This window comes from Myotis davidii, unplaced genomic scaffold (assembly GCF_000327345.1).
Source record: "Myotis davidii unplaced genomic scaffold, ASM32734v1 scaffold193, whole genome shotgun sequence".
Taxonomy (NCBI): Eukaryota; Metazoa; Chordata; class Mammalia; order Chiroptera; family Vespertilionidae; genus Myotis; species Myotis davidii.
The window spans coordinates 204,352-215,190 of NW_006284616.1; positions in this window are offsets into that span (position 1 = coordinate 204,352).

Sequence of the window (10,839 nt, forward strand, 5' to 3'; positions counted from 1 at the left end):
AAAATGGTGTCTCAGACTGAATCCTTAGACCATAATGTGATTAAACTAACATCTTCTGATCAGAAGTATTTTTTAATTATGAGCAAATGGAATCTTATTTATTCTTAATATTTCTTGCTTATAGTCACTAAATATTTTAAAAATAATAAAAAAACATACTCATGTATCCCATTTCTAAATGTCTGAACTTGAAGTGATATTGTCAATGAGTGGTTCAAAGGGTGATGATTATTTTGTCTCTGTACAGAGCCAATGCCACAATAACTTGGACATATGAATCATAGAAACCCTGCCCAAAAGTTACAGATCTGTGAATTTGTGAAAAATAGCACTTTTTGAAAAACTTTATATTAAAAGAGAAGCATGCTACGGTCTTCTTCACATGGAAGGATTTATGAATGGTTGTACGCATTTGCTGTCTTGCAGAACAATTATCCTAGTTGGCAGGCAACCTTTAATGGAGGGAACACATAGAAAATGTTAGTTAGAAATAGGTAAAAAAAGCTTTTAATGGAAAACTGGGAATGAATCCATTAAAAAAAAAGCCCTGGATTTTTCATGAGTGCTACAATTCAATACAAACTTCATCTGTTAAAATCCTATAGTTTGTTAGTTTCCTAAACTTCTTTAAATTTTCTCCTGATTTAATTTCATTGAATTAATTAGTTATAAAATGGTAAAAAGAAGATGTCTATTTACTCACTGCTTATAAAAATATTTCTGAAGCTGTGTCATGAGAGACCAGCTTCATATGTGGGATCTCCAATGTATGTATATAAACTCATTGCATTCTCTCAATTCACAGAACAAGGAGGAAAGATGGGACTCCATTTGACTCACTGGAAAAAATTATTTCTGAAGCTTCAAGGTAAAAATTTTTAAATAGAGAGAGCACATAAGTTTCAAATGTACATTTTTTCAGAATATGCCCAAATCTAAATCTAAACAAATCATTTGATTGTTCACTATTTCTATAATCTTTATAAATATAATGGGTAAGTAATCTATATTAAAAACTCATCAATTAGCCCTGGCCAGTGTGGTTCAGTTGGCTGAGCATGATTACCAGTGAATTTCCCCGTCAGGGCACATGCCCAGGTTCTGGGTTTCATCCCAGTCAGGGTGCATGCATGAGGCAACTGACTGATGTTTCTCTCTCACATCAATGTTTCTCTCTCCCTCTCCCTTCCTCTCTCTCTAAAATCAAATCAAAACATATTTTTTTAAAAAACCTCTATTGGTAAACTACTGTATTTTTCCATGTATAAGACGCCCCCCACTTTTCCAACCCCAAATTAAGAAATCAATATTTTAAACATTTTGCTGGTTTTCCTCGTAAGGCCTTCTTCTTTTTTGGCATCTTAAGGAGTCGTTCTTCCTGTTTTCTCCACTGTCTGATCATACATTTAATGGGAGGAGGTCCAAATTGTCTCTCTGCAGCTCTATTTCCATGCTCTTTTGCATAGTTGATTACATTCAGTTTGAATTTTGCGGAGTAAGACAATGACTTAGCGGTATTTATCTTTTTCTTTTTTGACATCTTTATGGGCTCAGAATGCTTAGGTCCCTGTTGTATCTGCGCACTCTTCCACCTCCACCTCCAATTACAGCATCAGCTGACCCTCAGTAACAATAAACTCGTGATTGGAGGAAACCTGTTTGACAAGGTATATGGGCAGCTCCGCACCCATGCAGTTCCCTCCTCAGCTGACTTACATGTATAAAATGCCCTTCGATTTTCAGTCTAACGATTTTAGAAAAAAGTAGCGTCTTATACAAGGAAAAATATGGTATTTAGAGCAAATGACTATAGTTCAGGAAATATTTTTATTTTCATTGGTAATTAAACTGTGTTTGTCTTTTAAGAATTTTGGTCACTTTCTTGTTTTCTAAATATTTTCCATTTTTTATTAAACAGTTTGCAGGTATTATAAATATAAAACAAATATTTTGAGAAAGAAATGTTGGTTATTCTCAGTAAATTGACTACTTAACACATTCAATCATGCTCAACCATGCTAAAGATCATTTGAATCCATACTATTTCCTCTTCTTGTTCATACTGGGTCAGGTCCTTAACCTCTGTTACTAAGACCTCTAGGTCAGGGTCCCAACTGTTCTCACTATCACAAATCCTTTCTCTCCAATCAATCCTTCATTTGCCACCGAGTTATTATATAATGTAGCATGATTAAACCTCTCTCTGTCATAACAATATTCAGTACTTCAAGTTGCCTACATGTTAAAGTCCAAATACTTCAAAGTCAGACTCACCTTCCCAGCCTTGTCCCCACCCTGCCTTCCTGGACATCCCTGTTCCCCATACCCAGCTCTGCAGATGCATTTATCTCTTTGTACTTATTTTTGCACATTGTGTTTCCTCCTGCAGCATCTGCTTTCTCCTACCTATTAAACCCATTACTCATTTCTGTTGGCCCAGCTCAAATGTCACTTCAATTGTGACACCTTCTTTTCTACCAATACTATTTAAGAAAAAATGGGAATGGTTTCATGACATATTAAGTTTATGTCTCCTTTCTTATTCTCTCATAATACTCTGTACATCCATCCCAGGTCTTCCCACATTACATATACCATATATTTACATGGCTGTGTCCTCTCTGGAGACTGGGAACATCTTAAGAACAGGCAATAGGTCTCAGCATCCCTTCTTCACATCTCCAGTTCATGGCACAAAATAAGTATTTATGAAGTGACTAAGGACTGAAATAAATAAGCAGGTTGATTATAAGATCTCTTTCTCTGAAGAGGTGGTGAAAAACTGGAATTTCAGACTTAGATTATGTAACAGGAAATTACATGAATGGGATTTTGGAAACATTTTAGGAAATATATATAAAACACACCAGAAGTGGGAAGAATCTAATAACCCTATTGAGCTTTTAGCCATCAGTCAATCTCTAGCCAGAAGAACAGAAAGATTTCCCTAGTGAATCCTCAGGAGAGGGTGGGAGGAAGGGATGAGAGTGAGGTCAGAGAATTTCTTCCCCCAACACCCACCTTACAGTCTCACCAGGGTCTGACTATGTACTTCAATCAAAGGCTATGGCCCTTTTCAAGAAGTATTGCTCTATAGTATTACCCTTTTCCATCAAATGTCAGGCAATTTCTCCTAGCCCTAGTTCCTTGGGTCTTGAGAAGTAATAAAGCCACTATTTCTAGCTCCAGGTTCCTTAGTGATTTCTCATGGTTCCTTTTACCCTTTGTATAATCCCTTTGGTTATCCTAAGCTGATTTTCCCCATATTATGAAAAGAAAGTAACTTATTCAAAACCACATAACTAATAAATAGCAAAGCTAATTTTCAAACCAAATATGTCTGTAGGGACCCTAGCTGATAGACCACTTGATGAGGCATTATCACCTATCCATCAAGGAGAGGGTAAATCAAACTCACTATTGTAAAAAGCAGCAGTATGCCTTATAGGCAGAAAAATACTACAAAGTATTTTCCTCCCCTTATGTCACCAAATGCCTTACCTTGCACATTGAAGATGGATTCCTTGCCCCTCTAAAGCTGACACCACTGATGGTGAGTCACTTGTTGCATACCAGACACAAGGCTGCTAATACTCCACAGAATCGCTGAGCATCACACATATGGGCTGAATTTGCCCTTTCTCAGGAGCCTGTGGGAGGGAGCTACAGGAAAACTGAGCTGGTCTTTTCACTGCCACTTGTGGAGACCACCAATTACCAGGAGTCATCCTGTCAACTTCTGATTATTCTTTTTGTAAAGATACTGTGTGGTATTCACCAGGATTCTCCCCTGACCCTTCTCTGCATCTTGTATTTCCTGTATGGCCAGACACTCAATAAGCCTCTTCCCAAAACAGATCATGGCATACTGGACAAATTGAGGGGACAGTAGTGTCAGGAAGAAAAACCCCCATAACCATCCAATAGGAATAAGACAGACCAGTTTGCAACTCCTCATGAAGCTAGGAGAGTGGTTGGGTGGCACCTTTCCTGTAATAATTACATGATGACAGATAGTTGAGATGTGGGAGTGGAAGTTATCAAAGGATGGCCAGAATTTGTGCTAGGTTTTGGAGAACGGACTAATAACAATGATTTCGTTTGGGGTGTGTATTCTGTGTCAATATTATACAAAGTGTTTTACATTCATGATCTCTAATCTTACATAATTATGGGCATGATTTTCCCCATATTATGAAAAAAAGTAACTTATTCAAGTCCACGTGACTGGTAAATAGCAAAGCTAAGATTCAACCCAAGTATGTCTGACTCAAAAGTTTATACTCTTTTAATTACACAATTTGTTTGCTCTTAAAGGAGCTGGGAGAATATTTGTTGAGAATGTTTCTTTTGTTTACATACAGAGGTATTTAAGGAAATGAGGAGAGAGAGAGAAGACAATAGAAGGAACAGAACATGAGACAGGTTTTGAGCCTATGAGGACAAAAGGTGAGGCCACAGTATTCATGAAATATTGGATAGGACTAACTCCATGCAGCACAGCTTCAATCCTGCAAAACAGTATCAGCATGGACTTGAGGAGAAGCTATTCATCTTCCCTCACCACCCCATCCACAAGTTGCAGAGTTGCTTTGGACTCAAGGGGTGTGTTGGATGGAGAGGATAGTATCTGACAGAGGCACCAGCTGCAGAAGCCATGATAAGTCCCCTTGACAAAGAGGCGCAAGTGGGGAAAACATGAGCAAATTAATTTCGGAGCCCATCTGAAATGTCACTGCCCTGATGATGCCCAGAAATAGCCTTGGAATAATTTAAGCAGAAGAAAGGAGCATGAGGGTTAGGTCTTCTCAAGTGAAGGTTTGGAACCATGGAGATATGGGTGCAAATATTAACTGACCTTATGAGCTACAGAAACCTAGGAGATGTGGAATACTTTCTAATCCACTTGTTCTTTCTTTGGATGCCTATCATTCTGGTTCTATTTCTGGGTTGCTACCAGTAGATTCATGGCTCCACGCCTAAATTTAGTCCTGTCCCTCACAGAAGGAATAGAAGGCCAGGGCTGCCTGATTTTCTTGGCCTTCTCTATTGCCCACCTGCTCTTCTCTGTCTAGGCTTACTTTTCATACACTTGAACTCAGCTTATCTGCCTGTTCATCTGAAGACTGGACTCTGCTCTCTTATCTGAATCTTTGTTACTCCTAATGTGGTATAGTAAAATATATATATATTTGATCTCTGTCTTCATGTCCTGCCACAGAGTTCCTAAAACTCTTGGAATTTGAATGGTGAGAGTATCTTTGTATGCTAATGAAATAACTGATGGCAGAGCTCCTAGATAGCCTCAAGATGGAGGTTGGTCACCAAAGGGCCCTTCCATGAGGTTAGAGGGTCAGATCTTTCAGCCCCACTCCCTGACCTACAGAAAGAGGGGAGGGGCTAAACATTGAGTTCAATCACCAATGGTTTTATCAATTTAATCAAACATGCCTAAGTAATGAAACAGACATTCTGAAATGATGCTAAGGGAGCTTTCAGGTTGGTGAACATATCGAGGTGCTGGGAAGTTAGTAAACCTGGAGAGGGCATAGAAGCTCTACATGACTCCTGCCTCCAAATCTTGACCTATGTATCTCTTCCATTTTCTTGTTCCTGAGTCGAACCTTTATAATAATATAGTCATTGTAAGTAAAGAGTTTTCTGAGTTCTGAGTCATTCCAGTAAATTATTGAACCTGAAGGAGGGGTTCGTGGGAATCCTCAGTTTGTAGTTGGGTACCTGAGGATACTATTTGTGACTAGCACCTTAAGTAGGGGCATTCTTGCAGGACTGAGCCCTTAACCTGTAGGGTCCATGCCAACTCTGGATAGTTAATGTCAGAATTGAATTGTTGGATACCCAGTTGGGATTGGATAATCAAGGTATTAATTGTTGAAAAATGACACAGCACCCATCATAATCACGTTGTTGATACTCATTTTAAATCAATTTGTTATCCCAATACTGCTAGATGGTAAGAATATTCTCACAGCCTCACTGAGAGACTGACACAGAGCCCGAAGCTAAATCCCTGTAACACACTAACACCCTGGCCAGAGCCACCCTCTTCTAGATGGTGATAATAATCCTAATAGGTTTCCCTCTTCCACCCCTGCACCTCTACATGGAAGCTAGGGGGATCCTTTAAAACTTTAAATCAACCCTGGCTGGTGTAGCTCAGTTGGTTGGAATATCGTCCCATGCACCACAAGGATATGTAGAGAGATAGCTAGCTAGCTAGCTAGATATACATCTATCTATCTATCATCTATCTATCTATCTATCTATCTATCTATCTATCTATCTATCTATCATCTATCTATCTATCTATCTATCATCTATCTATCATTTCCTTTCTCTCTAAAAAAATCAATAAAAACTATAAATAAATAAAAATGTCAACAGATGATTACTAGAATTAGTGGGGTGATCATACTGTAAACTATAAAAATACTGAATCACTATATTGTACATTGGAAATTAATATAACTAATATAATATTGTATACCAACTATATTCCAATTTTTTAAAGATTTAACTGAAGAAAAAACATAAGTCAGATCATGTCACTCCTTAAAACCCTGCAATAGCTCCAATTTCCTTCTCTGTGATCTGGTGCCTGGCTACCTCTTCAACCACATATCAATTTCCCTGGTCCTCACTCACTTCACTCCAGCATGCCATCCTCCTCCTTGTTCTTGGAAGTTACCAAGAAGCTCCCACCTAGGGGCTTTGCACTTGTTTCCCTGTCTGGAACATTCTCCCCCTAAGTAGCTTATGATGAATTCCCTTATGTTTTTCAAGTGTTTGCTCAGGTTTCATCATTTCCATGAGGTCTATCTTTATCATCCTGTTTAAACTTGTGACATATGTTCCTATATAACCCATTGGACTCCCAAGTCATTCTCTTTGCCTACCATTCATTTTGTTTCACTATATAAGGTACCATATAGTTTAATTATTGATTATATTTATTGTTTGTTTTCTATCTTCCCCTGCTAGAATGTAAATTTTAGAAGTTAGTATCTATGTCAGTTTCATTCCATGATGTATTCCAAAGACACTCTCCGTCCCCCTATAATAAACACTCAATACATGCAGTTGAATGAATGGTTTTAAGGACAAAAGTCTGGAGAATTTTAAGTGAAAGTGCCGCACTGCAATTCCAGGTTAGACGTAGAGTCAGACACATTGGACAGACCCTGGAAGAACACAGGAGATGAAGGTCCTGTCCTGATGGCTTGAAATGACCAAGACTCTTTCTTTGACCAAATTTCAGAAGGCTCCTCTGAGCCCTCTTTTCAACTGGACCTTGTCCTTAGGCTTTATCTTTGACCTGCCTAACCCAGTTTTAACAAGAATCCTGCTCAGTCAAGTTAGCAAGACCCCTCACCCTCAATGCATGATATCCTCAATATCTAATCAAATTCTTCATCCCTCGCCTTTGTCACCTGATTATCCTGGCCTTCCTGTAACCTTGAAACATTAAACAAATTTGAAACATTGAAAAAACTCTGTATTTGCTTTTCTCTTTACCTTTCAAAAATTTTTATTCATTAGACAGGGGAAGTGTGACTTTTTAATAGAACTTGCCTTTTAACAAATCAGAATTAATTTTGTGACTTACTGTTATTTAAATAGATAAATACATATAGGTATTGACTACTTAATGTGTTTGATTTTTATTGACAATTGGAATAGTTGATTATTTTCTGCATTTCCTAATATTGTGAGAAGTCATCTACTTTTGATGCCTCCTCTTATTAATTTGTCATCTACTGATTCCCCTTACTCTACTTCTTGGCTATAAATTCCCAGCTGTCTTTGGAATTAAGTCTGCTCTCTCTTTCCTACTGCAATGGTCTTGACACCTATTGCAACAGTCCTAAATAAAGTCTTTCTTACCATTTACAAGTGTCAGAGTAATTTATTTCTTTAGCCAACCATATGAGTTTGAGCAAGTCACAAACTAGTAACTTAAGTTTTCTCATCTATTAGATGAGACCCATAAAAGAGGTCCTTAGATATTGCTACTAGCTTGGACCTATCCCAAATATACCAAGCCCCTTAGCACACCTAGGACTATTTCCTTGGCATCCTAGGGGCAGTTTCCCCAAATCTGATTCACCCTCCATATCCTGGAATGTGATCTCTGCACTGTCACATACTGATGTTCCAGAATCTTTCTGAAAGCAGTGGAGAGGGAACCAATCCCAAAGTGGCTTTCAACTAGAGATTGTCTCAACTTTTACCATAAGTATTCAGATGGTATATTTAATAATATATCTGCCTTCATTTTAGCAACATTTTTATATTGCTTATCAAATAGTAAACTAGCTTTTCACCCCCCAAAATAGTTACATAAAGCCAGTGCCCTGAGAAGGCCCTGCATGTTCATACTGTGACTCTGAGCAAACCTCTACTAGCCCCCACACACTCTGAGAACTTAGGACAGAACACCCAGAGATAAGAAGCACACATTAGATCCTTTTCACCTTTAAAAATTACTACCTTCTCCCAGGAACAAGGAGACCAGGCAGTCAAGTTTTACATGGTTATGGTCTTAATAAAATTATGTTTATAAAAATAATCTTAAGTTGATAGCTTGACTCTCAACCCATGAACTCTCTTCTATGTATCCATAAATATTGCTATATCCAGCCACTGACATTTTAGCTTTAAGTAAATTATAAGTTTTGAGGAAATTCTAAGGTATGCAACCTATGTAATGGCAAACTCTGCAAAGATGCTTTCAGTTAATTTGTATATTTTACTAGCTATAAATTGAATTTATCACTTAGCGATTGCAAAGGCAATCTAATCTGTTGTTTTTTCCAACATGTTAGATGCTTTAACTCAATCCTGATTTTTGTTGAAAATTTATACTATTGTAAGCATCAATGATTCTATAAATCCTTGATCTTTAAAATAAATTATAAATGAAATTATTTCTAGCAAAACTTACTACTGGTAAGTTCAATGAAAATGATTTTAACTCTAATTTGAAAACAATATGTACTTTCAAAACCAAGAGGAAAGCACTATATAGGAGCACATAAGAAGGTAAAAAGAAATATCCACAGAAATATTGTGAAATAACATGTATGATAATACATAAATATATTTGTGTCATGTTTAAACAATTTAGCATCAGTAATAGGAAGAAAATTTATCTCAGAATACTTCTCCTAATATTATAAGATGCAAAAAATAATCAAATATTCTATTTTTCAATAAAAATTAAACACATTAAGTAGTATCATTGCCTGTTTACATTCACATTTTTAAATAAGAGTCACAAAATTAATTCTGATTTGTTAAGAGGCAAGTTCTGGTGAAAAAGTTATACTTACTTCCTCTAATGAAAATTTTTCATAAGGTAAAGAGAAGAACAATTATTGAGTTTTTTCAATGTTTCAAATTTGGAAAGAAAAATCTTTTCTGTTGATATCATTAGATAATAAGATGTGAAGCCTTACCTGGTGTCTATGGCACCAAAATTTCAATTATTGGACATTCTACTTAAGTATGGCAGTCAAAATCAATGAAAAAATCTTTTGTCATATGCTTAAGAGAAAGAGAAGAGCACATAGAAATTTAAGAGGTAACTATTAATGTATATTATATTTGTACATAAATCCTCAAGCTTGTAAAATAGAAATTTGTTCTTATAAAATAGCAACTAAATTGGAGAAAAGGAGCAAGCATGACCTTTTATCACTGTAGTTTAAAAAGGAAAAGCAGAGTGCTCTCTCTCTTTTCTCGGGTTATTTGACACATTTCTAAGTACTTTACAGTTGTTTATGTAATACTTTTCAAATAATCATATGTCCAGTAAGAGGCATTAACATATACATTTGATGAAGGAGAAAGTGTGGTAATCTAGTCAACTGTCCATTACACCAGTCACCCCAGGAGGCAGAAAATCCAAAGCAGCTGGACAAATGGAAGGAATGATTTCCAAGCCTTGAAATGTTACTTACGCAATTCCAGTTAGAACTAAAGTATCTATAGTTGATTCTCTTTCACCTCTAGAATCTTTTCTTTGTTTTAGTCTACTTACATCTCATTTGGGAAAACCACAAAACCTTAAAATCTCAATGCAACTGGCTCTAATTTAAAACATTAACTCATTTACCGATTATCCTTGGTCTCCATTATCACTTCTCCTGGAATATTTGTCTGTGACAACCATGAAAGTATCTTTCTTTCTTCTGTTTGTCTTTTGTTTGTGTTTTCTTTAAACACGTACTCCAAATTCAGCTCTGCAAAGCCAGAGAAAAGTCTGTTTTTCCCCTCAGTGTCCATTCATCATCTGATGTTCAAAAACATTGTTGTGTTTTGTGTCGTGTTCCTTAAAGTATGACTCTCCAGTCTGAAAGAGGTTGCTCCGTGGGTTATGTCTCCTGATCCAACAAAGTTCATAAGGTAAAAAGTAATGACCAGCTAATGATTTTTGGTTTTTCTTCAAAACAAAAACAAGCTGTTTTCATGTGAGAATCTCCTATATCTCTTTTATGAAGGCAGAGGGGCAAGATGTAGGTGTTCTTGGGGTTGGTGTTTCTCACCCTCATCTCAGCAGATGTAAAATCCTTGTTGGCAGGCACCTTTCTTTTTGCTGTGGTGATTCCTGTGTCTCAGCATCACTCCTGCTCTTCTGAAAGAAAAAACAAGAAAGGGTAAAGGAAGGAGTAGCGAACGTACTCGAAGTAAATGCAATGAAAATGTCATTCCTTATGGAGGACAGCCACGGTTCTTAGCTCCAGTGACTTTCTAATTATAAACTGCTGTGTGAACCAGCTTTTATCCCTCGCCTCACACCAACAAGCGCACGTGTGG